The 26,050-nt window shown below is 44.3% G+C and overlaps 1 non-coding gene across 1 annotated transcript; it reads left to right on the forward strand.

Annotated features, from left to right (window-relative positions):
• The first annotated feature begins 20,060 nt into the window (after window positions 1–20,060).
• Window positions 20,061–20,133, forward strand: trnam-cau (transfer RNA methionine (anticodon CAU)). Its single transcript has one exon. It is a non-coding gene; the product is annotated as a tRNA-Met (tRNA).
• Window positions 20,134–26,050: the final 5,917 nt, after the last annotated feature.

The raw sequence follows: 26,050 nt of genomic DNA on the forward strand, positions 1-26,050 counted from the left end.
CAGAATGGCAGTCTTTATATTTAGACCACGACCACAACAACAACTACTACAACAACAATGCGTATTTATAATAAATAGAATAAATATATATATATATATACTACGTATATGTGTATTTGCACACGACCAGCATGGCGGAATTTTGGACAAAATGGCAGCAAGTATGCCGCCATCTTGGATAAAATGGCAGAGATTACCATGCAGAATGTCGACATTGATACGACAGTCACCCCAGAATGTCCCAGTGAACGCACAGGGATCCCAGAGTACACCCAGTCACCCCAAAGTGCTCCCGGAGTGCTCGCAGTATCCCAAAATGAACCCAGGCACATCAGAGGGATCCCAGAATTCACCCAGTCAACCTAAATTGATCCCAGAGTGCGCCCAGGGATCTCAGAGTGCATCCAGTCACTCCAGAGTGATTCCAGAATGCACTCAGGAATCCCGAGTGCAACCAGTAACACCAGAGGGATTGCAGAGTGGCAGTCTTTATATTTACACCACCACAACAACAACTACTACCAAAACAGCAACAACTTGTATTTATAACATATATGTATGTATTTACACAAGCAAAGTACGGCGGCCATCTTGGACAAAATGGCGCCAGAGTTTCTGCAATCTTAGACAAAATGGCCGCAATGAGTGCAGCCATTTTGGTCAAAATGGCGTCAACCACTGCCGCCATCTTGGACAAAATGGCGGCAAGTACGGTGGCCATCTTGGAAAAAAATTGGCAAGAACGGCCTACCATCATGGACAAAATGGCGGCAAGTGCAACAGCCATCTTAGAAAAAATGGCGGCAAGTACAGAGAAATGGCTAAAATTAACATGCAGAGTGTCGACAGTGATACGACAGTGATCCCAGAATGTCCCAGTGAAACCTCAGTGACTCCAGAGTGCACCTGGTCACCACAGAGTGATTCCAGAGTGCACCCAGAGATCCCAGCATGCACCCAGTCACCCCAGAGTGATCCCTGATTGCACGCCATATCCCAGAGTGAACCCAGTCACCCCAGAGTGATCCCTGATTGCACGCCATATCCCAGAGTGAACCCAGTCACCCCAGAGTGATCCCTGATTGCACGCCATATCCCAGAGTGAACCCAGTCACCCCAGAGTGATCCCAGAGTGCACCGAGGGTTCCCAGATTGCATCCAGTAACCCCAGAGTGCAACCAGTCACACCAGAATGATCCCAGGGTGGCAGTCACTATATTTAGACCAATACAACAAATACTACTACAAGAACAACAACCTGAATTTATAACTTATATGTATGTGTATTGATACACGGCCTGCATGACGGTTGCCATCTTGGACAAATTGGCGGCAAGTACGGCGACATTCTAAGACAAAATGGCAGCATGAAAGGCGACCATGTTGGACAAATGGCGGCAAGCTCCTCAAGGCTGTAGGACAGGAACAGCAGGAGGACATTGAGCCCTTCGAGTCTGTTATACAGTAACAGGTGGAGACCATTTAACTCCTCGAGCCCGTTACTCCAGAACTGGAGGCAAATCATCCCCTCCAGCCTGTTACATCGGAACAGGAGGAGCCATTCAGCCCTTCGAGCCAGTTATTTGGTAACTGAAGTCTATTCAGACCCTCCAGCCGATTACACTGGAACAGAACAAGGCCAATCAACCCTCGAGCGTGTTAAGTAGGACCACGAGGAGGCCATTCAGCCTTTCGAGCCTATTATACAGAACAGGAGGAGGCCATTCAGCCCGTCGAGTGTGTTGCCTAGTAAAGGGAGTAGGCCATTCAGCCCCTCGAGCCTGTTACAATGGAACAGAAGTACACAATTCGGCTCTTTGAGCCTGTTCCGCCATTCAATTAGATCATGACTGATCTGTGTCTTAACTCCGTCTACCCGTCTTCGATCCAGAATCCTTTATACCCTTGCCTAACAAAACATTATCAATTTTCCTTTTGAAATTTAGTATTGAAATCCGCCTGAACAATCTTTTGTGGGAGAGAGTTCCAGATTTCCACGACCCTTTGTGTGAAGAAATGTTTCCTGACATCACCCCTGAACGGCCGAGATCCATTTTATGCCCCCTTGTTCTGGATTCCCCACCAGGGGAAGTAGTTTCTCTATCTACCCTATCAACTCCTTTAATCAACTTAAACAACTCAATTAGATCATCCCTTAACCTTTTATATTCATAGGAATACAAGTCTAGTCTATGCAACCTGCTCTCATAAATTAACTCATCTTGCCCAAACATAATTCTGCTGAATCTGAGCTGCAGCCCTTCCAAGGCCAATATATCCTTCCTGAGGGTCAGTGCCTAGAACTGAATGCAGGAACTCCAGATGAGGTCTATCCAGAGCTCTGTACAGCTGGAACATAACTTCCACCCCTTTATATTCCAGCCCTCTTGAAATAAAGGCCGACATTCTTCGCCTTTTTAATTATTTTTGTAACTCTCCACTAGCTTTTAATGATTCCTGTACTTGGACCCCCAAATCTCTCTGCTCCTCCACAGTTCCGAGCTCCTCACCATTTAGAAAACTCTCTGATCTATCTTTCTTAGATCCGAAGTGGATGACCTCACATTTCCCCACATTGAACTCCATTTGCTACAGTTTTACCCACTCACATAATCTCTCAATATCCTGGGAATGCTTGGTACTTTTGTTTGGTTGGAAAATGCTTTATGTCAGATCGTTATTTTAAAAAGATTACAATTGATTTTTATTTTGTACAGTTTGAACAAGATCATTATTCCCCGATCAGTAAAATGTCTGTTTTTCAGATAGTGGCGACAGTTCAGAGATAGTTGTCTTTATGCCGACTTTAATGAAGTGAAATTTTGCTGATTTAAAATCAGATATATTTCTAAGCTTGATAAAGCAGCTCCTCTGTCAGTTGAGGCTTCACTCCCAATGTCTCAGTGTTTCCGCTTGTCCTGATATCAATGTAACATTTGAAGGGCTCCAGATAATGAATAGTGCCTGCTCTTCAGAGGGTGTAGATTCACACTACACTAGGCCTTGTTTCAGACTTTAACTGTCAAACAAATTGATGAAACAGTAAGAGAGAAAAAACATAGTAGCAGTAAGACAATAGTTTTACTGTAAAGCTCAACCAGATCCTTATTGGAAAAGAAAATAATAAATAATTCACAAATACTATACGAAAATGTGACTGAACTTTCGATAATCCTCGTTCTTTGTTGTCTTTTTCTCACAAACTATGGAAACTGTCGACTTGATTAACATTCTCAGAGATTCCAAACAGACTCACCAGTTTGAAAAAGACAGGCTGATAAATGCCTTCAAAACAGTGACTGGGAGCCAGTCATTTTAAGCAATGGTCTGTTTAATTCAAAATAAACTTCCAATCAGAACTGTACGAGAAGAAATGACCCCGGAGGTTTGTATCTGAATCAAATTTTTGACATTGTGAGGTGCAGCCTGCCTTTCAGAGGTGCGAAGCACTGACGCAATATCTGGGCCCCCTGCTGGTGAGAAGCGGTTCAACAGCGCAGCCAGGCCTGACTGCTCGCAGGAATCAGGCAAATCACCAGGCAGCACCAATATCACGGACTGTCTGCATCTCAATGACCGGGTGCAGCTTCATGATCTGGGGGGTTAATCGACCCCCGCGCACGGATTCGGGGGTTATCGAATTTAACCCCGTACATATCTTTATATATATATTACATACAATACAGCACGGGACAGAAACAGGCCATTCAGCCCCTCTGGGTAAAGAAGTTCCCCTGAATTTCTTATTTGACAACAACTTCTGCAGTAGAAAATATAATACAAGTATAATCAAATATTATGTGTATATATATTTAACATCGAATGTACAGTACAGCACAGTACAGAGGCCATTCGGCTCGACTACTATTTCTGTTTTACAACAGCTACTTCCTAATATAAAATACAATACAATATATCTTTATATAAATATTACATAGAATTCAGCACGTCACCGAAACAGGCCATTCGGCCCACCTGGATAATTAAATATCCCACAGTGTTCCCACAATGACCAAGTGATCCCACAGTGCACCCAGTGATAGTGCCCCATTGATCCACAGTGTCCCAGTGATCCAAAGTGCACCCAGTGATCCCACAGTGATTGCAGAGTGACCCATTGATACCACAGTGCATTCGTGATATTGACTCAGTCATGCGCAGTGTCCCAATGATCCACAGTGCACCCAGTGATCCTACAGTGATCGCAGTGTGACCCAGTGATCCTACTGTGCACCCAGTGATATTGCCGCAGTGATCCAAAGTGTCTCAGTGATCCCAAAGTGCCCCAGTTCTCTCAAAGTGATCCCAGTGATCCCACAGTGCCCCCAGTGATTGCACGGTGCACCCAGAGGTACCAGTATCAAATTGCATTTGTGTAAACGTTTGAGAGACTTTCTTTATTTACAACAACGTGTGCATATAAAATAACGTGTTTTATATATGTATTACATATTACATAGAATGGGTAATGAAATTCCTCCTGAATTGCAATGAAGCTGAAACGAAATGGCGGTCATTAAGGCGGTCATCTTAAACAAGGTGGTCGCCAGTTTCCCAGTGCTCCCACATTAACCCAATGATTCCACAGTGTCCCACTGATCTCACAGTGTCCCAGTGATCCCATAATACCCCAGTTAACCTGCAGTGTCCCAGAGATCCAACAGCAACCTGTGACCCCACAGCGCACCCATTGATCCCACAGTGACCCAGACAAAACTCATGTAAGTGTCATTGGGTGCAGCCTGTGGTGAAGGCCTCGGTCAGTGCCCTGTGGAGAGAAAGCCTGTAGTTTGTGGTCAACTTACAGTTTGTGGCTTTTTCCAATCAGCCAAAGAGTTCAAAAAAATTCATGACATTCAAAAGAGCCAAAGCAAAAAGTTTTTTCAAAAACCTAACACACGGCATGATCCCTCATCAGTTGCAGGGACAATCTCTCAGCAACAGTCAATTACACAGAAACAAAGCCCAGTTTATAAAGGAGAAGAAACTAAGTAGTAAAAGATTGAGAGACAATCTTTATCGACAACAACTTGTATTAATATCTTACAGCAACTACCACAACATCAATTTGCATATATACATAAATATATATATTTACATAATACAACTACTCTTACAAAGCCTCGATAAAGGATGTGGGGAAAGATCAAAGGGGGAAATTGGACGAATTGGACAGCCGTTTCAAAGAGCTGGCACAGGCACAGTGGGGCGAAAGGCCTCCTCTTGTGCCATAGTTACCATGAAACCATAAAACTATGAACAACAACTTCAATGTCATGAAACCGAAACAAAATGGACACCAGTAAGGCAGTCATCTTATTGAGGGGAAAGCTGGACATCTTACTGAGGGGCAAGCTGGACATCATACTGAGGGGCAAGGCGGCCATTTAACTGAGGGGCAAGGCGGCCATTTAACTGAGGGGCAAGGCGGCCAAATTACTGCGGGACAAGATGGTCATATTGAACAAATTGGCCGCCATGCAGCTTGAACAAATTGGGCGCCTTGATCCTGAAACCTAATGGCCACCAAGAAGGCAGCCATCTTACTGAGGGGCAAGATGAAGCTGGCTGTGTTGTGAGACACGGAGAGGGTTCATTTGCTGTTCCTGTTAAATCACTGCTGAACGATAGTTAAAGATGCAAACGGAGTGAGACTGGCACCAGCTGGTGTTTAACACAAAGACAGCGGAGCAGTGAGGAAATCAAGGACCAAAATGTGAACTTCTGCAAAAAAATGGATTAATATTTGGTTATTTGGACTTAATTCTTACAGAGAAGGAGAGACCAGACATTCGGAGGAAAGGTCAAATGAGCCATGTGTGTAGAGAATGTAATTCTAGCTTCTATTAAATAAATCAGAGTAAAATTGGATTCAATCTGAATGTAGTTCTGATCTGGGATTTGGTTTAATTCTACATTTTTCATATTTTTCTTTAATCTGAAACAATAACAGTATTTGTAACAGTAACAGAACAGGAGAGTGCTGCGGGTCTCTGCCCGGTTTAGTGAGACAGCAGAAGGGGTAAGAGAACATTGTGATTTATTACAGAATCCCAGCAGCTCACTGGGAAAGTTACACATGGTACAGATGGAGGAATAAAAAGGTGCAAAGTGATTTTATACTTTAATTTGGGGCAGTGACTTTTTATCTCCAAAAGGTTAAAATTTATGTTTAAATAATGGGCTCTTTCTCCGAAAGAAACTTTAGGCACAAGCCATGGCTTTATGAACAAAACAATCATTTATTATTCTTAATACACTAGAAAAAATTACATTAGAATGTAATCAACATCTGGGGATTATACCCGATTTAGAATTGCTTTAACACCAATAAAACTACACATTCTGAATTCCCAAAATGAATAACCGTTTGGAAATCCAATGTCTATCTTCGAATAAGCTGATAACGAAAGTTATATCCTTGTGGTTGACTCAAGCTTGTCTGGAGGATTCCAGGTATTTTGTTGGATACCGTTGTAGGGTAGCCTGTCTTACTCTGGCATCCAGGTCATCTGCTTCACAGGCAATCTGTAAACCAGCATCGAGGCATCAAGCTGGGAGGTAGCGAGCAGTCATGAAGATTCCAGGTGAGGTGGTGCTGCCAGGAAGTGAAAGGTGAGTTTGGAGCAGCAGTGGTGGATCTGCGTCTCTCCCCACTCAACTTCTGCCCAGCTTCTTTGTAACACAGAACCACACTTCTTGGACGTTAGCTGATCAAAAATAGGTTCCTACAAATACAACCCATGATTGATTGACACTTCACTTGTTTTCTCTCAGTGTCCACAACGTAACCAAGTCAAGCCGGCAGGAGTTCAAACCATCTCCAGCCCTCCTGGAATCGTTATTATTACTATGGTGATCTATCCTCTGCTGTGTGATCTTTCACAACGTGTCGTTAACAATCCTTCCAACAGCCCTTTCTCCTTTTAATCGTCCTTTTCCTTCAGACATGCTGAAGCCGATTTAATCTCAGGCTTTCGTTTATCAGATGATTTTTTTACGACACAGGACAGCTGGGAAACCCCTGCAGTAAGTAATGGTCAGGGTCAGGTACACAAGACTGAGTGACTTTGTTGTGCAGCCTCCCGGCTTCAACTCTCTCTTTGTTTCTCTCTGTGCATATACTTTTCCCTTTTCCTTCTTTCTATCTGTCTCTTCCTCCTTCCCTTTCCATCTGTCTTTACATCATTCTGTTTGTTTCTCACTCTCTCCAGCTCTACTTCTGTCTACTTCTTTCTCTCTGTTTCTATTTGACTTCTCGAACTCTTCTTTGCATCTGTTTCTGTATTTCATTCCATCTCTCTCAGTCGCTGTTTTAATATTTGTATTTCTCCCCCTCTATCCTGTTTTCCATTTTCTCCCTGCTTTCTGTTCCTCTTTTCCTCTTTCTCTTTGTCGTTTTATGTCTGACACTCTCTTGCTCTGAATCTTCCTCAGTCTCTCGTTATTTTGAATTGATTTCTTCTGTCTATTAACCTCTCCTCTCCTTTGTAATTATTTGGCAGTGTCTCTCTCTCATTATATATAGAGAAAGAAAGTATAAATATATATATATATATATATATGTATATATATATATATATATATAGATATACTTTCTTTCTCTCTTTATTTTTCTCTCTTGTCTTAATAACTTACTCTTTATTTCTCTCCGTCTCTGAATAACTCTGTCTCTGCCTCTCTTTATTTCTGCACTTTTCTAATTGGTACATTTATGTTGTCCTTGTGTTCTCTCTCTGTCTGTCCTTCTCTCTGTCTCTCGTCTCTCTCCCTCTGCCTCTCTATCTATCTGTTTATTTCCCTTTCTCTGCCCTCTCTGTCTCTCATTCTCTCTGTGTCTCTCTCTCCCTGCCTCTCTCTTTGTCTTTCTCCTGGTCTCTCTCTCTGTCTCTCTCTCGGTCAATCTATGTGCCACTCTCTCTGTCTCTCTCTCTCTCTGTCATTCTCTTTCCCTCGCTTCCCTCTCTCTATATCTCCCTCTCTGTCTCTCTGCCTCTCCTTCTTTCTCTCCCTCTCTCTCTCCCACCCTCTCTCGCCCTTTCCCTCTCTCTTCCCCTTTGTCTCTCTTTCTCTGTCTCTCTTTCTCTGTCTCTCTCCAAATCTCTCTTTGTATCTGACTCTCCCTCTCTCATTCTCTCTGTCTCCCTCTCTCTGTCTCTGTCTCTCCCTAATTGCCGCTCCCTTTCTCTCCCTCTTTCTCGCTCCCTCACTCCTTCTTTCTCACTCTCTCTCTGTCTCCCGTTCTCCCCCTCCCCTCTCTCTCTCTGTCCCTCTCTCTGTCTCCCCTCTCTCTCTCCCTCTCTCCCTTCCCCTCTCCATCTCTCTCACCATTTATGTGAAGGACACACATCCTGATCAGGTCCACAGAAGTGACATTGATTTCCAGCTTTGCCCATTTTGTCTTGCGGTCAGTTAATTAAAGTCCAGCTGAGCTCTTTGGTGCCGTCGTTTTGAACAACAATTCACGTGTTGTCTGCAAAGCAAACCCTGCCTCAATAGGTGAGATTATCAATAAAATATAATCTCAGAATCAGATTTAAGATAATTTCAGGGCTCTGTGCTGCTAATATAAAATGTACTTTCCATCCCCCGGGAAGTGTAGGGGATGGAGTATGAAATGGGATTTAGTTCTAGTGCTTGAAACCCTTCAGCTCTTTCAATGATTTCACTAAATTAACAATTAGATTGAGTGGGTATTTCACCGCGTTCTTCAGCTCCTCTCTGAATTTAGTCTGGGTCAGGACATAAATACACGTGTTTGTGCAGGAACTGAGAAGCCGCAGCATCTTTGATGTCTGTTCTGAGATATAACCAGGGTCAGTGAAGGAGTAATAAGACCGAATGTCTGCAATTCGCACATAAATGAAAAATACAACATATGTCAGCCACAACAGTATAAAACTACCCGAGATACTGAAGAGCAAAATGATGGATTTCTTTCGGTTCTCCATCTCTGGATCACTTCGATTCTCTACATTGCTGCGGCCCCGGAGTCCCCTGCGGACTCGACTGGACATTAAAATACGCCTGATCGTCAGAACATTGAGCAGAAAAATCAAACAGAACGGGAGACAAGGGGTTAAAATGAGGTGAAACATGTCAAATGCGGCCCATGCGGGGGAAGTACGGAAGCTCTGTTTACTCACACAAAACCAGGGAGCATTATCAATTATATATAAAGGTTCATTGGTAAAGTACCAGGGGACATTCACCAAACAGCCCAGCACACTCACTGTTCCCAGAACCACAGCCGCCGTCCTCTCGGTGCAATATTTAGTTTTCAGCTTCTCACAACAAATGGCCACAAATCGATCAAAGGTGAAAGCGACCGTGAACCAGACAGAAACATTCGTGGTTACAAAACTCAAGACTATAATAAAACTACACACGGGAGTGATGTCCAGGAATGACATTGTGAAATAAATCGAAGTAATCTGACTCAATATCGGATCAGTGATAACGACCAGAAGATCGGCCACTGCCATTCCCACCAGGTAGTGACTGATACATTTGGAGAGACCGCACTTTCCTCGGGACAGGATCACAATCGCCACCAAGTTAACTGTAAGAGAGTGAAAAGGAAGCAGAGAAATTATTGATCTGACCTGGAGTGAAAGCAGCAGTTTGAGAGGATCTGAGGTGAAATTTCCAGCTTTGTTGCTGCATCAAACGGTGGAAAGTGATTGATTGACCTGGGCAGCACTTTCGGTCAAAGGGATGTTTTTAAACACAATGTTCAGTAATGAATTAAGAGATGGATGCAGAAAGTGAATAAAGTGAGCACCGGATCCACTGGAAGGGCTGAGTGAGGGCACAGTGCCGGTGGGGAATGGAGAAGGGGTTTTGCACACCGGGAATCCAGCTGATTAAAGCCGGATTTGGGTTCCAGACTGATGTGAAAAAGGGGGAAGGGTGGGGAATGTGAGGGGACAGGGGTAGGTACATCTGGTTTCTTGCTCTGGGTTAAGTGAGCCGACAGCGGCTGGCACTAAATGGGAAAGGCAGCTGGAGCCCGAGCCAGTGAGTGAGATTGGGAGGGAGACAAGGAAAAGGACATGTAGGAGCTGAACGGGTGTCAGGAGCAGATGGTTTGGGAAAGCGAACAAATTGAAGCAACGGATGAGGAGACAGAGGATTCAATGCAGTGAGAGGAGAGGCTGGGATTCACAGGGAGAGACTGCAGCACAATGTTAGACGAAATCTAATCTATAGGTCCCACTAACACAATCCAACTATTACATTCAATAGTTCATTTCTGTGGTTATTGATATCAGGGTACCTGTGTCGATATAAAATGTGTACAATAAATTTACTTTGTAATTCACTTGAAATTAAATTTAAAAGTATTAATTAAATCAACCTCGTTGTTTATTGAATTCACCTAACTTAAACGTACTGTATCCGAACAATTCATTCCGATCAAGACGTTTCTGATTATATTTTTTTCAGCAAATTTTAATTATGTTTAGTGTTAAGTTGGAAAACAAGGAACATTCACAAAAACAGACTGAGGACCTGACAGGGATATAAACATAAAGAGCGAGTCCCACAATAAAAACTCACCCAATCTGACCACATCATAATAACACCTTCAAGTCATTTTTTCTCTGGTTAATTGTACTGGAAGTTTCAGCAGTTCATTCTGATGAATTATTCACACCACAGCCTCTCGCTTTCCCTCTCAGTTGCCCTCTCTATCACTCACTCCACTCTCTTTCTCAAGTTCATTTTCATATCCGATTAAATCCTATCATCCTGTGCCTGCATTCTGTTCACCAGCCCCGTGTTCCACCGATCCTATTCTCAGTGTTAGTTTGTTAAATAGTGAAGCCTCTGTGGAATAGTTTAATGTTTCTACAGATCATTAAAGTCTCCACCTGTTCACCTACACTGTTCTCTTCATCCACAAATCATGGAATAAACCGAATCGAATCCCTCTCCCAGGCAGATCTCACAATAATTGAGATTCCTTCTCCAGTAATTATAAAGTAAAGGGACAGATGGCGGGACTGTTCAATTTACAAAACACCAACATCATACTTATAACCTACAGGTACATAGAAGGGCTGCTGATTCCAACAGGGTCAGTGCAAATTGAGACCACAAAACATTAAAACATTTCATTTTACAGTGAAGTCCAGTGACAGTCAGTGAATTCATCCACAGTAAAGCAGAGAAGGAGATGTGAAAGAGTCAGCAGCAAACCCAGTTCAGTAACCAGACATCTGAAGCGGCGTCAGATACACACATAATGAAATAATATTTCATAACAGTGATCACCAATAAATACATTGAAATCCCAGTTAAACTGAAGCATGTTATTTGAGAGGGGGACATTGCACTGCCTCCTTGTAACACTGAGACCGTGAGCTGTCTCATTATCAATCACTGCAAACACATTGATGAAAATATATTCCAGGACAGGTTAGTTCCACAACAAGAAACTGTTATCAGCTCCCGATGGTCTGATACCAACTCTTAGCCCAATACATTCAGTACAAAGAATAATGCAGTAACAATGCCAGGGTTGGATGGACAAATTCATGACAGATATAATGCAGCACCTCAATACCGAAAGAGCAGAGAATTAACACATTCTATAATTCAACCATTACAACAGAACAAGTGACTGTGTAAAATATGTAGGGACAAAAAACAATTTGCCAAGCACAGCAGCAGAGTCAACACCGATTTACACCTTTAACAGCTGAGATAACGGCTTACCTGGAACTCCAATGGCTGCAAGAACAGGATAATAAATACGTACTATCCGAATTATTACTGGATATCCCATTTCTGTGAGAAGCACTGACTTCTGTTGGTCTGGAAACCTCGGCTTCGGCAGACACTCTGAGCTGATCCATTCCAACAAGCCCTGATTTATACAGGGGATAAGTCTCCACTGACACGGTTATACTCCTGACCATTGCTATTAGTTACAGTCAGTTTAACAAACACATTATATCAGCAGCTTTGACTCCGATGTAAATAATGTGGTGAATAAAAGACAAATATCTCAAATCCCAGCTTATTATCTTAATCAGACCTCTCTCAGGAATAAAGTTTAAATCTGTTCTCATGCAGGACTGATCCAATAATAATGAGCGGCTCCATTTACAGTTTTTATATAATTGTATTGACCATGTTCACTCCTGGTGATTCATCTATAAATGTTATCGATTCTTCGCAGTGTAGACTGAATCCAGGGACACAAGCAGACCCGTTTCACTCTGTTCCTGCAGTTTCCAGTTAAAATATGAATTGTGTGTCTCTGACACGAGGACAGTTAAAGGGCAGGTTGAGGATTGCAGCCTAGAAATGACTGTGGGTGATATTAGGGGACGGACACTGAACGTGTCCCATTGACATTCCTCTCTCCGCTATTTTACTGCAGCTGTTTACCCGTTTATTCCACATTGGTTAACGGCTCCAGTAAAATTGGTCCCGTGTAACACCGAGCTGAGCTCATGACCCGATTTGACCTCCTTCACAAAGGCCCTGTGATTCCCTCACCCGCCTCCATTCCTTCCTCAGCCCATTGCCATTGAAACCCTCATCAATGCCTCTGTCCCCTCCAGACTCCATTCCTCCAATGCACTCCTGACCGGCCACCCAACCTCCACCTTCCATAAACGTGAGCTCGTCCAAAACTCTGTTGCCCGTGTCCAACCAGCACCAGGTCCTGCTCGGCCTCACTGACCCTCACTGGCTCACAGTTCCATATCCCTTAAATTTAAATTACTCATCCTTGGGTTTAAAACCCCCCATGTCCCACTACTGCACATCTTCATACCTGCACACAACCCACCCGTCACCATCTCATTCATCGGACACTGGCCTCTTTTGCTGGGACTACCCTCTCTTGGTTCCACTCACCTATCTGATCAGAGCCAGAAGAAGCTTCTCTTCCCACCCTATCACCGTTATCTCTGATGTTTCTAAAGGTTCAATCCTTGCCTCCCTCCTCTTCCTCATCCACATGCTGCCCTTTGGTGATACAGTCCACAGACATGGACCAGCTTTCAGATGGACGCTGACAAAACCACCGCCTCTCTTGACCCTTCCAATATCTTTGCGTTGTCAGACCCACTTTCTGTTTTAGATGAGCCACAATTTCCTGCAGGTAAAAATTGGGAAGTCATGAACTTTGGCCCCAAAATCTCCACATCCTTGCCACAGATTCCATCCCTACCCCTGGCTTTTTGATTGGTGAGCGGCTAACCAATCACCAAAGCCCTTACTGACCTGCATTGGATTCCAATCTCCAAAGCCTGTAGTATATTTTTGTTCCTTCTTACATTTAAATCTATCAGGGCCTCACCCTTCCCTATCTCTGTTACCTCCTCCAGTCCGACACCCCTTCGCAAACACTCTGCTCCTCCACCTGCGGTCACTTGTGCATCCGCAGTCCATTTGCCCTACTTTTGACAGCCGTGCCTCAAGCCATATCCACGTTCCAGAAAGCACAACCTGAGCCCCTCCATCTCCCTCTCCCCCTTTCAGGTCTCAGACGTGGCTCAGTGGCAGCAGTCTCGCCTCCGATTTAGAAGGTTGTGAATTCAAGTCCAACTCCAGAGACTTGAACACATATTCCGGGCAGACACCACAGTGCCATTCTGAGGGAGCACTGTACTGTCGGAGGGTAAGTACTGAGGGAGTGCTGCACTGTCGGAGGGGCAGTACTGATGGGGTGCTGGACTGAGGGAACACACTACTGATGGACGATCAGTACTGAGGGAGCTCAGTGCTGTCGGAGGGTCAGTACATAGTGAGTGTTGCACTGTCGCAGGGTCAGTACTAAGGGAGGGCTGCATTGCCGGAAGGGCTGTATGGACGGAGTGCTGCACTGTCAGAGGGGCAGTACTGCAGGAGTGCTAAACTATCATAGAGTCAGTAGTGAGGGAGTGCTGCAATGCGGGAGGGCCAGTACTTAGGCAACGCTGCACTGTCAGAGGGTCAGTACTGAGAGAGCACTGTACTGTCGGAGTATCAGTACGGAGGGAGCGCTGTACTGTCGAAGGGGCAGTATTGAGGGTGTGCTGCACTGTCGGAGGGTCAGTAGTGAAGGAGCGCTGTACTGTCGAAGGGGTAGTATTGAGGGTATGCTGCACTGTCGGATGGTCAGTAGTGAAGGAGCGCTGTACTGTCGAAGGGGTAGTATTGAGGAAGTGCTGCACTGTTGTGGATGCCGCCTTGCAGACGAGACGTTAAATCGAAGCCCTATCTGCCTTCCCAGGTAGATGTCAAAGATCCCACGGCACTGTTCGAAAAGGGCCAGGCGAGTTCGTCCCGGTGTCCTGGGCAATATTTATCCCTCAATGAACATCACTGAAGCCGATTTTCTGGTCATTCATCTCATTGCAGTATGTGGGATCTCGCTGTGAACAAATTGTCTGCAGCATTTCCAACATGACCACAATGACTACACTTCAAAATCAGAGAATCATGGAATGGTTACAGCACAGGAGGAGGCCATACGGCCAATCGATCCCGTGCCGGCTCTTTGTAAGAGCAATCCAGTTAGTGCCAATCCCCCGCTCTACCCCGGAGCCCTGCAAAGTTTTTCACTTCAAGCATTTATCTAATTCCTTTTTGAAGGCCATGATTGAATCTGCTTCCACCACCGTTTCAGGCAGTGCATTCCAGATTATAACAACTCGCTGTGTAAAAAAAGGTTTCCTCATGTCGCCTTTTGTTATTTTGCTAATCACCTGAAATTATTTTGAACGCTTTTATCAAATCACCTCTTAACCTTCTCTGCTCTAAGGAGAACAATCTCAGCTTCTCCAGACTCTCCACGTAACTAAAGTCCCTCATCACTGGAACCATTGTAGTAAATATTTTCTGCACCCTCTCTATCTTCTTCACATCCCTCCTAAAGTGTGGTGCCCAGAATTGGACACAATACTCCAGTTGTGGTCGAACCAGCGTTTTATAAACGTTCCACATAACTTCCTTGCTTTTGTCCTCCATGTCTGTATTTATAAAGCACTTGACGCCACATGCTTTTTTAACCGATTTCTCAAACTATCCTGCCAACTTCAAAGATTTCTGTACATATACCCCCAGGTCCCTCTGTTCCTGCATCTCCTTCAGAAATGTACCATTTAGTTTCTATTGCTTCTCCTCTTTCTTCCAGCCAAAATGTATCACTTCGCACTTCTCTGCGTTAATTTCATCTGCCACGTGTCCACCCATTCCACCAGCCTGTCTATGTCCTCTTGAAATCGATCACTATCCTCCTCACTGTTCACGACACTTCCAATCGTTGAGCCATCTGCAAAATTTGAAATTGTGCCCTGTGCACCCAATACCAAGTCATTGATGTATACCAAGAAAAGCAGTGGTCCCCGCACCGACCCCCGGGGAACACTACCTCCAGTCAGAAACACAATCGTTCACTACTACTCCCTGTTTACTGTCACTGAGTCAATTTCGTATCCATGCTCCCACTGCCCCTTTAATTCCTTGGGTTTCAATTCTGCTGACAAGCCTATTATGTGGAACATTATCAAACAACTTTTGAAAGTCCACATACACATCAACTGCATTGCCCTCATCAACCCTCTGTTACCTGATCAAAAAACTCAGTCAAGTTAGTAAAACACGGTTTGCCTTTAACAAATTCATGCTGGCTTTCCTTTATTAATCCACACTTGTCCAAATGACTGTGAATTTTGTCCCGGATTATCTTTTCTAAACGCTTCCCCACCACCGAGGTTAAACTGACCGGCCTGTAGTTGCCGGGTTTATCCTTGCACTCTTTTTTGAATAAGGGTGTAACATTTGCAATTCTCCGGTACTTGGACTCCACCCCCATATCTAAGGATGATTGGAAGATTGTGGCCAGAACCTCTGCAATTTCAACCCATACTTCCCTCAGCAATCTAGGATGCATCCCAGCCGGACCGGGTGACTTATTTATTTAAGTACAGCTAGCCTTTCTAATAGTTCCTCTAACAATTTTTAGCCTATCCAGTATCTCAACTTCCTCCTTTTTTTCTGTGACTTAGCAGCATCTTCTTCCTTGGTAACGACAGATGCAAAGTACTCATTTAGTACCTCAGCTAGGACTTGGGGACGTAGCCAAACATTTAGAGCCAGGACGTGCAGGAATGAAGTTCGGAAATGCTTCTACGCACTAAGGGTGGGAGAAGTTTGGAACGCTGTTCTGCAAGCGGCAGTTGATGTTAGCTCAATCGAGAATTCTAAATCTGAGATTGATGGATTTCTGTGAACCAATGGTATTAAGGGATGTGGGGCTAAGGCGGATATATGGAGTTAGGTCACAGGTCCACCCTGATCTGATCGAATGGTGGAAAAGGCTCGAGGGGCAAAATGCCACCGCCACTTGCTGCCTCCTGATATGTGCCAGCTTCTCCTGCAAGAAAGTGGGACGTGTGTCTGGGTGATGTTCCTATCATGTTTGAATAGCTGCCAGTGTGTGTGGCCTGTGAGTTGTGGGTGGGCGGCTTGCAACGGTGGTAGTGGGTAAGGGTGAGAAGATTTAGTACCGATGGAAATAGTTTGTTGGTATGTGGGTGATGGGGTGTGTCGTGCGTGGAGCAATGGGTGCGGCTATTGGTGTAGTTGGTAGGAGACGCCACTTGACAGTTGACCTCACTCATCTTGACCACTCATGTCAAAGCATTTAACTTCTTCCTTACTGCATCCATGTTCATGATGCTGTGCGCCTGGCATTGACCTCATCCCCTCGTGCCTCCCACTACCTTTTGGATGTATGTCTGGAGGATATATTGCCCTCCGCTGATATAGGATGTCCCTCCTTCAGTCCACCTCTTGCACCAAGGCCTCTGGTGAATCAGCAGATAACTTTGGTGCACGGACTCTCAGACCGGCGGATTGGTGAGGTCTGGCCTGCAGATTTGGAGGATGTGGGATTTAGTGGTGCACAACCTTTATTCAACATTTTAAATTAACTCATCAGTATGTAAAAATAGGGATGGGACCTGCATCTGTGCTTTCCGTGTGCGATGTCTGATCTCTGTTCAGACTCTGTGCAGATATATTCGGCATAAGCTGCACAGAGAGACCTCTGGTGATCAGCAGCCTGAAGGAGGAAGAGGTCTCGGTGCCGTCTTCACAGACCGACATACTGAGAATCAGCAAGTCCTTTCATGCCGGGCTCTATGACGCGAAGCCCAGAGACAACACGGCCTCCCAATCCTTCCTGTCCTCTCTCTCTTGGAGGAGAGCGAGCGGGAGGGCCTGGATTGGTCACTGACCTTGGAGGAGCTAACAAAGGCCGTCTGGTCCTTCGAGAAGAGTAGATCTCCCTGGAGCGATGGTTTACCCGTTGACTTGTACTCGGCTCTGTGGAACTGGATAGACCCAAACCTACTGGAAGTGTACGGGGGTATGCTTCTGGCAAGTAGCATGTCAGAATCCATGAGGAAAGGCTTCATCACCCTCATCCACAAGCGGAAGGGGGAGAGGAAAGAAATCTGAAATTGGCGACCCATTTCCTTGCTAAATGCTGACTACAAGATTCTGTCGAAGGCCATCGCCGACAGGCTCGAATCTGTTCTGGAGCGGAAGATCCACCCGGATCAGACCTGTAACTGTACCCGACAGGAAGATCTCTGATAGACTTGCGTTGCTCAGGGAAACGATCGCCTACGTGCAGGACAGAGGGGTGAACACATGCGTCATCACCCTGGACCAGGAGATGGCCTTCGACAGAATATCCCACGCTTACATGATTAACGTGTTATCCAAAATGGGGTTTGGTTCAGCGATTGGATCCGACTGCTCTACATGGACATCCATTGCACAGTCCTAATCAATGGGCGAGAGTCGGAGAGTTTTACGATCAGATCTGGAGTCAGACTGGGTTGTCCTCTCTCTGCGGTCTTGTTCATGTGTTGTGTCGAGCTATTTGCTGCGTCCATCAGAAAGGACAGAGTAATTAGGTAGGGTGAAGATCCCAGGCAACGGAGGCTCTCAGGTTCAGGCCTCCCTGTACATGGAGGACGTCACCGTCTTTTGATATGATCAGCAGTCGATCCACAGACTGATGGACATCTGCCATCGTTTCAAGCTGGCCTTGGGGTCCAGAGTGATCTGCAGTAAGAGTGAGGACATGTTCTGTGGCAGGTGGGAGAACCGATCCTTTGTTCCCTTCACCGTCAGGTCCGACTACCTGATGGTGTTGGAGATCGGGTTCGGGGGTCTCAGGACTCCACCAATAAATGGGAAGAGCGCATCGCCAAGGCCAAACAGAAGCTTGCTATGGTGGGGGGACGATCCCTCTCCAAAACCAACAGGAACCAGATGATAAAGTGTGAGGTACTCGCGCTTTTGTACTACGTGGCACAGATCTGGCCCATTCCCCACAGCTCCGTCACTACAGTCACCCGAGCATTCTTCCACTTTGTCTGCAGGTCCTAAGTAGAATGCGTCCACAGGGACACCATGTACAACACACTGAGAAAACTGGTTCCAGCCAACCGAGCAGACGCAGGAGGTCCCGTTCAGCTGGACTGTCCCCCACCACCTGTCCCAGGTGTCGAAGTTCCTGAGTTGGAGCCACTTCGACCACAAGGCCGTCAGACAGTGGAACGTTCAGGGGGCTCTGCAGGAAAAGGAGAGGGTGGATCCGATCGACCAGTTCCCCGACCAGATGGTTGATGCCATTTGACAGAACGTCTCGTCGCCAGAACTGACCAACAGGCACCAGGATGTGGCCTGGATGGTGGTGAGAAGGGCCCTCCCAGTGCGGTCCTTCCAACACGCATGGAATCTCAGCATCACCTCGAGCTGCCTTCAAGGCTGCGGGAATGGGACCGTCGTCTGTTTCCTGGTGGACTGGACCTTCATGCAGAATGTGTGGGGAGAGATGCGTTGGTATCTGTCCCAGTTCATCCCCAACACCTCAGTAACACAGGACGCTGTGCTCTATGGACTGTTCCCCGGGAGGCACACCGAGACAGATATCAACTGCTACTGGAAGACCATCAACTCGGTGAAGGAGGCCCTTTGGCCCGCCCGAAACCTGCTGGTCTTCCAGCTGAAGGAGCTGTCCACGACCGAGTGTTGCCGACTGGCACACTCCAAGGTCCAGGAGAACATGCTGCGGGACGCACTGAGGCGCGTTGCGGCCTACGCAAGGGCCCTATGGGGAAAGAGCACCGTGTAAAGCCATCCCACCTTTTATTATACGGAATGTATTATAAGATATGTCCTGTACTTTGTATACACTGTGTATTGTATTGAAATAACGGGATCATAGTGAGTGCGATCTGTTTTGTATTGTTTTGAATTGAAATTGCGATTCTTACCCTGAACTGCAGGTATCATTAAATATTATGAAATAAAGTATATTTTGAAAATAAAATTGCCGCTCAACCGCACTCCTTTGATCAGCGAGAGACCTGTCCGAAAGACTGACAGAATTCTTTTTTGCCTGAAAGTGAGTCCGGTTTGACGTGTTGTTGCACAAAGGCGCTCCCTGCTGGTGAGCAGAGGCAAATGCTCGAGCAAAACAGCCGTGTTCGGACAGACACAGAACGCGTTCAGGTTTGAGAAAGGACAAATGCCAACATTTGAAGCAGTAAGCAGTCTGTAAAGTTAAGAATGCGGCCTTGAGCTCAATACCGCTTACTCCAAAAGCACGTTCATTATTTTGAGCCAGAATTAAACCAACGATTTAAGAGTGATTGTGCTTTCAAGTTTGAATCTCTACAAGTTTTCCACACTACCAGCTGAACGATTGAAGGGAAGCAGCAAAGGTCTCTCTCTTTGGTGATTGCTCACCGTGTGCCTTTTGACACTCCCGGACTCGTGGAGACGCGTGGGCATGACCGAGACTGACTCGGTCCCTGCTCATACCGCAGCGCTGTGAGCGTGTGAGCTCCGACTTATTCTCCACACCTTTGGCCAGTCGAGCAATGGGGAACGTGTCTGACCAAAATTCAGAAGATTGTTGGTTCGATTTCCACCTGGATGGAGAGTTTTTGCAAACTGCCGATTAGTTTATGATTTTACACCTTGCAAACTGTCCTACTTGATAGTGCTGCCTGGAGTTTTATACATCAAGTGCCTTCTTAGCGCAGTTGGCAGCGCGTCAGTCTCATAATCTGAAGGTCCTGAGTTCAATCCTCAGAGAAGGCATCATTAAGCTTTTTTTTTTCCATCTTTGCTCAAGACCAAAATCAAGAATTTTTGCTTCCTGCAGCACACAAAAAGATTTGCTGCCCCTTGACCTCTCTGTACCGTAGCACGCAGTGAAGCTTAAGAAGCACATGGACCATGGGCTCGCTGAAAACTGACGCCACTTTTGTTTCTGGACAATTGACCCAAGTCAAAAGGTGAGTGGAGAATGCAAGAATCTATCTTGATATCTCTCACCTGCTCAGCGAGCATTCGACTTGAATCATAGAAACATTCCAGCACGGAAGGAGGCCATTCGGCCCATCGAGACCACAACAGCTCTGTGCAAGAGCAATCCAGCTGGTCCCACTCCACCGCCCCATCGTTTTTCCTCATGTCATATTTGGTGCTTTTGCCAATCATGTTACATCTATGCCCTCTGCTCCTTCACCCTTCTGCAAATAGGAACGATTTCTCTCTATACACTCTGTCTAATCCCTTCATGGTTTTGACAATCTCTATCAAATCTCCAGCTTCTCCAGTCTATCCACGTAACTAAAGTCCCTCATCCCTGGAATCATTCTAGTAAATCTCTTCTGCACCCTCTTTAACGCCTTCATATCTTTCCTAAAGTGCGGCGCCCAGAAGTGGACAGAATACTCCAGTTGTGGCTGAACCAGTGTTTTCTAATGACTTCCATACTTTAGTGCTCTCTGCCTCTATTTATAAAGCCCAGGATCCCGTATGCTTTTTTAACCACTTTCTCAACCTGCCCTGCCACTTTCAATGATATGTGCACATATACCCGAAGATCTCTCTGTTCCTGTATCACTGTTAGAATTAAGCCCTCTAGTTTATATTGCCTCTCCTCGTTCTTCCTACCGAAATGCATCAATTCGAATTTTTCTTCGTTAACTTTCATTTGCCATGTTTCCGCCCATGCAGCCAGTCTGTATATATTCTCCTGAAGTCTATCACTATCCTCCCCACTGTTTTTAACCCTTACAAGTTTTGTGTCATCTGCAAATTTGGAGATTGTGCCCTGTACACACAAGTTCAAGTCATTAACATATATAAAGGAAAGCAGTGGTCAAAGCACCGACTCCTGGGGACCATCACTGTCCACCTCCCCCCAGTCCCAAAAACAACCGTTCACCACTACTCTGTTTCCTGTCCCTTAACCGATTCTGTATCCATGTTGCTACTGCCACCTTTATTCAATGCCCTTCACAGTAGTTGTTTCGCACTCGCCTCCAAGCAGCTCCACGTTCAGCAGAGAAATCTCGCCTTGGGTTGGCCCCCTGCCTGACGACAATCAATACTTTGTTCCAATCGGTGGTTTCGAGAATAAGCAAGTGAGCAACAGCAGAACGGGAAGCCACAGTAATCGTGAATGATGCTGAGAATAGCCCGAGCCTGCGGAAGATAGATGAGATCACAGGAAAGGAACAGCGGCCCCGAGCTTGAGGGAGCAGCGAGAGCCCTGTCTGTCTGCCTGATCGAAGACATTTTTGCCTGAAAGCGGTTTGAAGTGTTGTTGCTCAAAGGCACTCCCTGCTGGTGAGCAGAGGCAAATGCTCGAACAAAACAGCCGTGTTCTGACAGACACAGAAAGCTTTAAGGTTTGACAAAGGAATAGAGGTCTCCTGTGCCTCAGCGCCAACATGTTAAGCTATAGGCTGCCTGTAAAGTTAAGAGAATGGCCGAGAGCTACTTACTCCAAAAGCACGTTTATTACTTCGAACCAGCAAACTTTGATCTGTTAATTGTACTATAGTTCTCCGCTCGACAAGCTGAGCGATCGAAAGGAAGCAGCTCATGTCTCTCTCTTTGGTGATTGTTCACCGTGCACCTTTTGACACTTCCGGACTCGTGGAATCGCGTGGGCATGACCGAGACTGACTCAGGAACAGCTCATTCTCCAGCGTTGTGGAAGTGTGAGTTACTGCATGCTTTTTGAAAACTGGGCCAGTGGAGCAATGGATAACGTGTGGAGGTTCAATTCCCGTTTGAATCGAAAGTTTCTGCGAATTTTTTTTATTACAAAACATACATTACTGCATAAAATTTAAGAATACACAGAGTTAAAATTAAATTTCACAATTTCGAAGCAATACAGTGCAATACAGACCGTATCTCACGGTATGAACCGTCCAGTTAAAGGGGCCTCATGCTGTGATCTCACGGTATGAACCGTCCAGTTAAAGGGGCCTCATGCTGTGATCTCACGGTGTGAACCGTCCAGTTGAGGGGGCCTCATCCTGTGATCTCATGCTCTGAACCGTCCAGTTAAAGGGGCCTCACCTTGTGATCTCACGGTGTGATCCATCCAGTTAAAGGGACCTCAAAGATTATCTTTCGTTCCAGAGTCCGCTCCGTGGAGCAGGACGAGAAGTGATCGCGCTTCTTCTTCCAGAAGCTGCTCAGGGAGACTTCTGTGATCAGCAGCCTGAAGAAGGAAGAGGGGTCGTTGACGTCTTCACAGACCAACATACTGAGTCCACCCCACCTGGTAATTTGCTAATTTACCTCATGCTTTAATATTGCATTTTTTTGATAAAGATTAGAAAGCTATTTGATAAACTTGAGTAATGAAGAAGGAGAGTCAGAAAGCGATAGAGAAACAACAACAGAGCAATAAACAGGTGGAGTGAGAAACAGATATAGAGACATAGGGAGATAAAGGTAAAAAGATAGATAGCTATATAGATAGATAGATGGATAGATAGAGATCGATAGATAGGTAAGTCTACATATTGATAGATGGCTAGAGAGATGTATAGATAGAGAGAGTTGGATAGAGAGATATATAGATAGATGGATGGCTAGATAGATGGATAGAGAGATATATAGATAGAAATATAAATAGATAGGTAGATGGATAGAGAGACAGATGGATAATTAGATAGATGGATAGAGAGATAGATAGATAGAGAGATAGATAGATAGAGAGATAGATAGATAGAGAGATAGATAGATAGAGAGATAGATAGATAGTGAGATAGATGAATAGATAGATAGATAGATAGATAGATAGATAGATAGATAGATAGATAGATAGATAGATAGATAGATAGATAGATAGATAGATAGATAGATAGATAGATAGATAGATAGATAGATAGATAGATAGATAGATAGGTTGATAGAGAGATAGATAGATAGGTAGATAGTTAAACAGATGGATGGATAGATAGATGGATAAAGAGATATATAGATAGAAAGATAGATAGATAGGCAGATGGATAGAGAGATAGATGGATAGAGAGATAGATAGATAGAAAAAATACATTTAAAGCAGTGGAGAGACAATGATACATTCGAATCGGTCGAAGGAGATTGATACTGATTTTTAATAAGGTGAAAATAACAATGGATATAGTTGAAAGAGATAAAGAAACATAAAATTCGGAGAAAGAGAGCACGATAGACAGATTTATAATTAGAGACAGAGTGAGAGATTGGCAGAAGCAGCGATGGAGAAATGGAGTAAGTTGGAACATTGGAGGGGGGGCGGGGAGTGGGTGCAGGAATAGTCCGTCTTTTTGTGATAGTTTAATTGAAATGTATTGTGTCAATTGAAGATCAATTAGCAATGGACAGCTACAGATTGCCCGGTACAAACTCAAATACCCCTCGCCCCAATAAAGCAATGCTGGTAAAGAAACAACTCCAATCAAACCCAAACTGAACTGCAACAAATCAGCAAAGGTTACTTGAAAGGCATCGAGTGATGAGCTTCAGACGAAATGTACTGGGGATGTTGCACTGAATTATGCCGATAATGGAAGGCCCTGCGGTGATATTACGCACCACGTGTTTCTCTGCTCTAATGTTGAGAAAAGACTCGAAATTAATTGAATTGCAGCTCCTGAACGGGACTTTCTCCTGCAGCTTAATATCCTCTTAACAGATCCGCCACCTGTCAAGGTCAACCTGCTTGTCCTGGTCGGACTTTGACATTTCAGTTAATGGTTAGTTTTGGGGTACTGTATTTGTTTGAGTTGAACTATTAGTTTGAGGTGCTGTATTGTTTGAGGAACACTATTAGTTTGAAGTGAGGTATTTGTTTGAGGAACACTATTGGTTTGAGGTGCTGGATTTGTTTGAGGAACACTATTAATTTGAGGTGCTGGATTAGTTTGAGGAACACTATTAGTTTGAGGTGCTGTATTTGTTTGAGGAACACGATTAATTTGAGGTGCTGGATTAGTTTGAGGAACTCTATTAGTTTGAGGTGCTGTATTTGTTTTAGGAACACTATTAGTTTGAGGTGCTCTATTTGTTTTAGGAACAATATTAGTTTGAGGTGCTGTATTTGTTTGAGGAACACTATTATTTTGAGGTGCTGGATTAGTTTGAGGAACACGATCAGTTTGAGGTGCTGTATTTGTTTTAGGAACACTATTAGTTTGAGGTGCTGTATTTGTTTGAAGAACACTATTGGTTTGAGGTGCTGGATTAGTTTGAGGAACACTATTAGTTTGAGGTGCTGTATTTGTTTGAAGAACACTATTAGTTTGAGGTGCTGGATTAGTTTGAGGAACACTATTAGTTTGAGGTGCTGGATTAGTTTGAGGAACACTATTAGTTTGAGGTGCTGTATTTGTTTGAGGAACACTATTAGTTTGAGGTGCTGGATTAGTTTGAGGAACACTATTAGTTTGAGGTGCTGTATTTGTTTGAGGAACACTATTAGTTTGAGGTGCTGGATTAGTTTGAGGAACACTATTAGTTTGAGGTGCTGGATTAGTTTGAGGAACACTATTAGTTTGAGGTGCTGTATTTGTTTGAATAACACTATTAGTTTGAGGTGCCGGATTAGTTTGAGGAACACTATTAGTTTGAGGTGCTGTATTTGTTTGAGGTACACTATTAGTTTGAGGTGCTGTATTTGTTTGAGGAACACTATTAGTTTGAGCTGCTGTATTTGTTTGAGGAGCACTTTTAGTTTGAGGTGCTGTATTAGTTTGAGTAACACGATTAGTTTGAGGTGCTGTATTTGTTTGAGGCAAACTATTAGTTTGAGGTGCTGTATTAGTTTGAGGAACACGATTAGTTTGAGGTGCTGTATTTGTTTGAGGAACACTATTAGTTTGAGGTGTTGTATTTGTTTGAGGTACAGTATTATTACGAGGTACTGTATTAGTTTGAGGTGCTGTATTTGTTTGAGGAACACTATTAGTTTGAGGTGTTGTATTTGTTTGAGGTACACTATTAGTTTGAGGTGCTGTATTTGTTTGAGGAACACTATTAGTTTGAGGTGCTGGATTAGTTTGAGGAACACTATTAGTTTGAGGTGCTGTATTTGTTTGAGGTACTGTACTAATTCGAGATACGTTATTAGCTTGAGGTACTGTATTAGTTTGAGGTACTGTATTTGTTTGAGGCACTGTATTAATTCGAGGTACAGTGTTAGTTTGAGGTGCTGCGTTAGTTTGAAGTGCTGTGTTAGTTTAAGATGCTGTACTAATTTGAGGTAATATATTAGTTCGAGGTACTGTATTAGCTTGAGGTGCTGTATCAATTTGATGTGCTGTATCAGTTTGAGGTGCTGTATTAGTGTGAGGTGCTGTATTAGTTTGAGTTGTTGTATTAGTTTGAGGTGTTGTAGTAGTTTGTGGTGTTATATTATTTTCAGAATCTGTGTCAGTTTGAGGTTCTGTGTTAGATTAAGGTGTTGCATTCGTTTGAGGTACTGTATTAGTTTGAGGTACTGTATTAGTTTGAGGTACTGTATTAGTTTGAGGTACTTTTTTAGTTTGAGATACTGTATTAGTTTGAGATGCTGTATTAGTTTGAGGTATTCGATTAGTTTCAGGCTCTGTATCGGTTTGAGGTATTTATTAGTTTGAGATGATGTATTAGTTTGAGGTACTATATTAGTTTCAGGTTCTTTATCGTTTGAGGTACTTTATTAGTTTGAGCCACTGAATTA

The sequence above is a fragment of the Heptranchias perlo genome, unplaced genomic scaffold (genome assembly GCF_035084215.1).
Source record: "Heptranchias perlo isolate sHepPer1 unplaced genomic scaffold, sHepPer1.hap1 HAP1_SCAFFOLD_55, whole genome shotgun sequence".
Taxonomy (NCBI): domain Eukaryota; kingdom Metazoa; phylum Chordata; class Chondrichthyes; order Hexanchiformes; family Hexanchidae; genus Heptranchias; species Heptranchias perlo.